This window comes from Setaria viridis, chromosome 6 (genome assembly GCF_005286985.2).
Source record: "Setaria viridis chromosome 6, Setaria_viridis_v4.0, whole genome shotgun sequence".
Lineage (NCBI taxonomy): Eukaryota > Viridiplantae > Streptophyta > Magnoliopsida > Poales > Poaceae > Setaria > Setaria viridis.
In genome coordinates this window covers 16,353,727-16,359,726 of record NC_048268.2, presented here as the reverse complement: position 1 = coordinate 16,359,726, position 6,000 = coordinate 16,353,727, and positions in this window count along the sequence as shown.

The following is a 6,000-nucleotide window of genomic DNA, read 5'->3' as shown; positions in this document are numbered from 1 at the left end:
TTTTGGATAGTGATGTAATAGGTTAGCCTCGAGTTGAGTATTCCTCCTATGTTTTGGGGAACAACAATGCAATAATCTTAGTGAAATCAGATCTTAACTTGACCTTTGACCCTTTTTGCGACACGCCGTGGATGCCAAGTTGTGGGAGTTTTGTGTTGTGACCACACACCCGTTTTCGGTGGGTCTGTCCAAAACATGGCCAACCCCGAGCCGCAAGGTCGGATGCGCTCGACCCCTTGAGGCAGTTCTCCGCCTCGCCCGACCCCTTGCTGTGCGGTTCGCTTCGCCCGACCACTGGTTTCACTGTTTCGCTTAGCCCGACCCCTTGGCCTAAGGTCGGATATAGTGGAACTCATGGGATATGGTTATGGTTCGCCTGAAGTTGTGTGCAGAACTAAGATAGTTGCTAACTAAGATGGCAAGAGGAAGTGTGTATCTCCTTAATAAGAGATGTTGTTGTGTTGCACTATTGGCAAGAGTCACATTTTGAGGATTTAAAGTATACGTTCCCGCATGATTGAAATGCTTCTAGGGTTATGGAATTAATGGAATGTTGGCTCTTGCAGATGGCACACCGCACCCGATCTGGGTCTATGCCCAGTGGTAGCGAGCAGAGGCAGGATCTTCCTCCACCTCTACCCCCACCCTCGCTGGAAGCCCTCCTAGCGGCTCAAATTGAGCTGCTACGGCACATTGTACAAGGACAACAACAGCAGCCCCATGGAGGGAGAGCTCATCAACAACCTCAAGTTGCTCGTTATGAGGACTTCTTGAGCATGCAGCCCCCGACCTTCCACAAGATGGAAGACCCGCTCGATGTAGATGCATGGGTTTGTACGATCGAATCCAAGTTCGAGCTCCTCACCGCCCTGTGCCCTGACCAGAACAAAGCCCGGTTCGCGGCTCAACAGTTGTGTGGTTCCGTCCGACTTTGGTAGGACCACTACCATGCCATGCAGCCGGCCGACCACATCATCAGCTGGGAGGAGTTTAAGACGGCGTTCAGGGGCCATCATATCCCTGAAGGTCTCCTGGAGCGTAAGCTCAACGAGTTCCTGGCCCTTACCTAGGGAAATCGAGATGATCTGTGCCGATATGCTGGATACCATGCGGACACAGATGAGAAGCGGGACAGGTTCCGCAGAGGGCTAAGCTTGGAGCTCAGGGAGAGATTAAACCCGATAAGGGTGAATACGTACAATGAGTTGGTCAACTTGGCCATCTCACAAGAGGTTTGCATGAAGGCTCTGGCAGCCGAGAGAAAGAGGAAGGCTCCACTGCCAACGCTCAGCCCACCTGCACAGCGTTTCAGAATGGTTCCCCCACAAGCGCCTAGCCGACCCCAGCAGCCGGGAAGATGGGTTGCCCGACCCCCACCAACGGCAGCACTTCGTTTCCTGGGATTCCAATCTCAGGCACCGCGGCCAACCCTACCGCCACCACCGCGCCCTGCGAATGGTAACCGCTGCTTCACCTGTGGCAATGTGGGGCATTTCGCCAAGGACTACCCCAGGAATCAGAATTAACGCCCAGGGCAGAGCAATGCGATGCTCAATAAAGGGAAGAGGCCCAAGATGCAAGTTCGCCAAGGTCGGCTGAACTTCACCAACGCAGCAAAGCTTCCTGAAGGTGCACCGATAATGACGGGTACCTTTCTTATTCACAGTCTTTCAGCTTTGGTTTTGTTTGACTCAGGAGCCTCACATAGTTTTATTGGAAGAAAGACTAGTGACAAATATGGGTTAAAGGAATGCCAAACAAGAGGATCCTTTAGGATATCCACCCCGGGTGGGGTAATCACATCTGATAGGATAAGTGTCAATGTGCCTATCTAGCTAGGCCGAACCCTTTTTAAGGAGAATCTTGTTATTCTCGATCTGGAAGGGATTGATGTCATCCTAGGAATGGATTGGATGACTAGGCACGAGGTTGTGTTAGATATCCCAGCCTGAGCTATCCACGTCAACTCACGCCACCAAGGCCCCTCTGTTGTCCAATTGCCTCGCCGAGAAGATGTGAATTCTTGTGTGTATCCTGCAGTTGAGACTCGACTGAAGGACATCCCTGTACTTTGTGAGTACCCCGACATGTTTCCCGATGTTTTGCCACGCATGCCGCCCAATAGAGATGTGGAGTTTTCCATAGAGTTGATCCCCGGCACCGCCCCTATCTCCAAAAGACCTTATCGGATGCCACCCGTCGAGTTGGCTGAGTTGAAGACCCAACTACATGAGTTGTTGGAGAAAGGCTTTATCCGACCAAGCACTTCACCTTAGGGTTGCCCAGCTCTGTTTGTGAAGAAGAAGGATGAGAGTCTACGCATGTGTGTGGACTACCGACCCCTCAATGCGGTGACTATCAAGAACAAGTATCCCCTTCCCCGCATTGATGATCTATTTGATCAGTTAACTGGAGCAAAAGTATTCTCCAAGATTGATCTTTGTTCCGGTTATCACCAAATCAAGATCAGACCCTATGACATTCCCAAAACTGCCTTCTCCACAAGATATGGACTCTACGAGTACCTGGTTATGTCTTTTGGACTCACCAATGCACCCGCTTACTTCATGTATCTCATGAATTCGGTGTTCATGCCCGAGTTGGACAAGTTTGTGGTGGTGTTCATTGATGATATCCTAGTGGACTCGAAGAACGAAGAAGAACATGCCAATCATCTTCATGTGGTTCTTCAATGGTTGAGGGATCATCAGCTTTATGCCAAGTTCTCCAAGTGTGAATTTTGGCTAGATAGTGTCAAGTTCTTGGGACACACTATCTCTCGGAATGGCATAGCTGTTGACCCCGGCAAGGTACAGGAAGTCATGGACTGGAAGCCACCCACTTCAGTTCACCAGATTCGAAGTTTTCTTGGATTGGTAGGCTACTATCGGTGCTTCATTCCGGATTTCTCCAATATAGCTAAGCCGATGACTGAGCTGCTGAAGAAAGAGGTCAAATTTGTGTGGAACGACAAGTGTGAAGAAGCCTTCAACACTTTGAAACACTTGCTAACCTCAGCCCCGGTTTTAGCTCAACCCGACCCTTCTAAGCCGTTTGACGTATACTGCGATGCCTCTGGCACTGGACTTGGGTGTGTTCTTATGCAAGACAACTAAGTCATTGCCTATGCCTCGTGGGCGTTACGACCTCATGAGTTGAACTATCCAACCCATGATCTTGAGTTGGCAGTAGTGATTCATGCCTTAAAGATATGGAGGCACTATTTGATGGGCACCCACTACATTATCTACACCGATCACAAGAGCCTCAAATACATCTTCACTCAAGCCGACCTCAACATGCAACAAAGAAGATGGTTAGAGCTGATTAAGGATTATGACTTGGAAGTACATTATCACCCCAGCAAGGCCAACGTAGTGGCAGATGCTCTTAGCCGCAAGACCCATTGCAATTGCTTGTCGGCAACCAACTTCACAGAGACTCTGTGTCATGAGATGGGAAAACTTAATTTGGAAATTGTTTCCCATGGAACCCTCAGTCACATCTCCCTTGAGTCTGCTTTAGAGGACCAACTTGGGACGACACAGTTAGAGGATGAGGAAGTAAGGCGAATCAAAAGTAAGATTTCATGGAAGGATGAAGGGTATAAGCAATTCCAACAGGATGAGAATGGGAGAGTGTATTATGGAAATTGACTTGTTGTACCATCCAACCCCAATCTGAGAAAGCGAATCTTGGATGAGGCTCATCTCTCCAAGTTCTCGATTCATCCTGGTAGCAACAAGATATATCATGACCTCCGTCAAATCTTCTGGTGGAGTGGGATGAAGCTAGATATTGCACGCTATGTTTCAGAATGTGATACCTGTCAACGTGTTAAAGCCAGCCATTTAAAGATAGCAGGTACCCTGCAGCCCCTACCTATTCCCTCTTGGAAATGGGAAGACATCAGCATGGACTTCATTGTTGGACTGCCCCTTACATCGCAGCGACATGACTCCATTTGGGTGATTGTGGATCATCTTACCAAGACTGCTCACTTTATCCCTGTTCACACCACCTACCTGGCCAAGAAATATGCGGAGTTGTACCTTGACCACATTGTTTCCCTGCACGGTGTGCCTAGAACGATCATCTCAGATTGAGGTGTCCAGTTTGTAGCGCGTTTTTAGGAACAGCTACAAGCCTCACTTGGCACCAAGCTCATTCGTAGCTCGACTTATCACCCTCAAACCGATGGTCAAATCGAAAGGGTAAATCAGATCCTTGAAGACATATTGAGAGCTTGTGTCATCCATTATGACAAAAATTGGGATAAGTGCCTACCATTGGCAGAGTTCTCCTACAACAATAGCTACCAGACTAGCTCGAAGATGGCACCGTTTGAAGCCTTATATGGTCGGAGGTGTCGGACACCTTTGAATTGGTCACAAGCTGGAGACAGACAAACATATGGTCCTGATCTAGTAGTAGAAGCCGAAGAGTAAGTTAAGATAATTCAAACAAATCTCAAGGCAGCCCAATCTCGACAGAAGAATTACTCCGACAGGAGAAGAAGACCCTTGTAGTTTGACATTGGTGATCATGTGTATCTTCGAGTCTCCCCGGCCAGAGGAGTGCAAAGGTTTGGAATAAAGGGAAAGTTGGCTCCCCGTTACATTGGTCCTTATGAAATTGTGGAAATCTATGGACCCGTTGCTTACCGGATCCAACTCCCAGAATAGCTTTCAGCCATACATGATGTTTTCCATGTCTCCCAACTGAAGAAATGTGTCCAAGTCCCAACTGAGGTCTTAGAGCAAGAGCAACTTCAAATTGAGTCCGACCTAACCTACACTGAGTATCCAGCCAAGGTCCTCGACCGAAAGGAAAGACATACTCGACGGCAAACAGTCAAAATGTACAAGATACTATGGAACAACCACACAGAAGAAGAAGCAACCTGGGAAACAGAAGAGTATCTGAACAAGCATTTCCGAGGTTTCCTTTCCAGCCAAGGAGGTAAGGACTGCACACCCCCACTGGTTACCCTTACACCCGAATCTCCGGACGAGATTCTTTTTAAGGGGATAGGCTGTAACGACCTCGGTTAAATCAGCTGAGTTAATCCTAATCCGAGTCCCTAATCCCTTTGTCTCAGCTCTTCCCGAGTAGGAGTGCTCCACTCCAATTCCTGGTCCCGACCCCTGAAAAACCCAACAAGAACCACCGGTTCCCTTTAAGTCTCAACAGCAGCGTCCCGTTTCAATCTAGGAGCTGTGGAACAACCGAGACTGTCTGGTGGGCCCACAAAATCTTTTCCCCGGATCTCCTAAGGCCAATGCACTCGAGCAGCATGCGCCCGCTTCAGAGTTTCCTCGCCGCGTGGTTTAATCCCTCCGACGCCCGCCGCTTCGCCCAGTCACCGGCCGTGATAGGATGGATTCCCGCGCCTTCCACCCCAATCGCAGCAGAAGCCCCTCTGCAACCTTTCCGCCTCGTATCGCTCGCGCCCTCGCCGACCGCACCTTGGTGCTCCATCACCGTTGTGGCAGAGCTTTGCCGCTGCTGCGTCAAACCGCCTCGCGGCTCGCGCCCATCATCTCGCTGGATCCCCGGCTGCAAGGTCCGATGCCTTCCAGCTTTTCCGCCGCCTCTCCACAGTTGTGCTGCTCACGAACTCGCTATGCGACGATTCGTCCATCGCCAACACCAACTCCGGCCGCGATAGTTCCTTTTCCGCCTTGCCAGAACTGTGCCCCTGCAGACCGCTATTTTGCGCTCGCCCGCGCAGCCGCAGCTCGCCTGTCTTTTCACCTGTTGAAACCTCGCTTGTAGCACCATCCTCCCTGTCACACCAATCAGATCCGCTGCTCGATGACGCCCGCCTCCGCCAAATCTCAACCCCGGCAAAACCGCGCCTGCGCCGCCTTGTCTCCAGTGCCCAATGGCCGAAGACTCTATCTCCAAGGTTTTGTTCTGCCGGCCATCGCCGCTCAATCGCCGCCATGGCAGCGCACTCCATCCTTTTTCTTCCGGTCTTCGTGATGCCAGAAATCT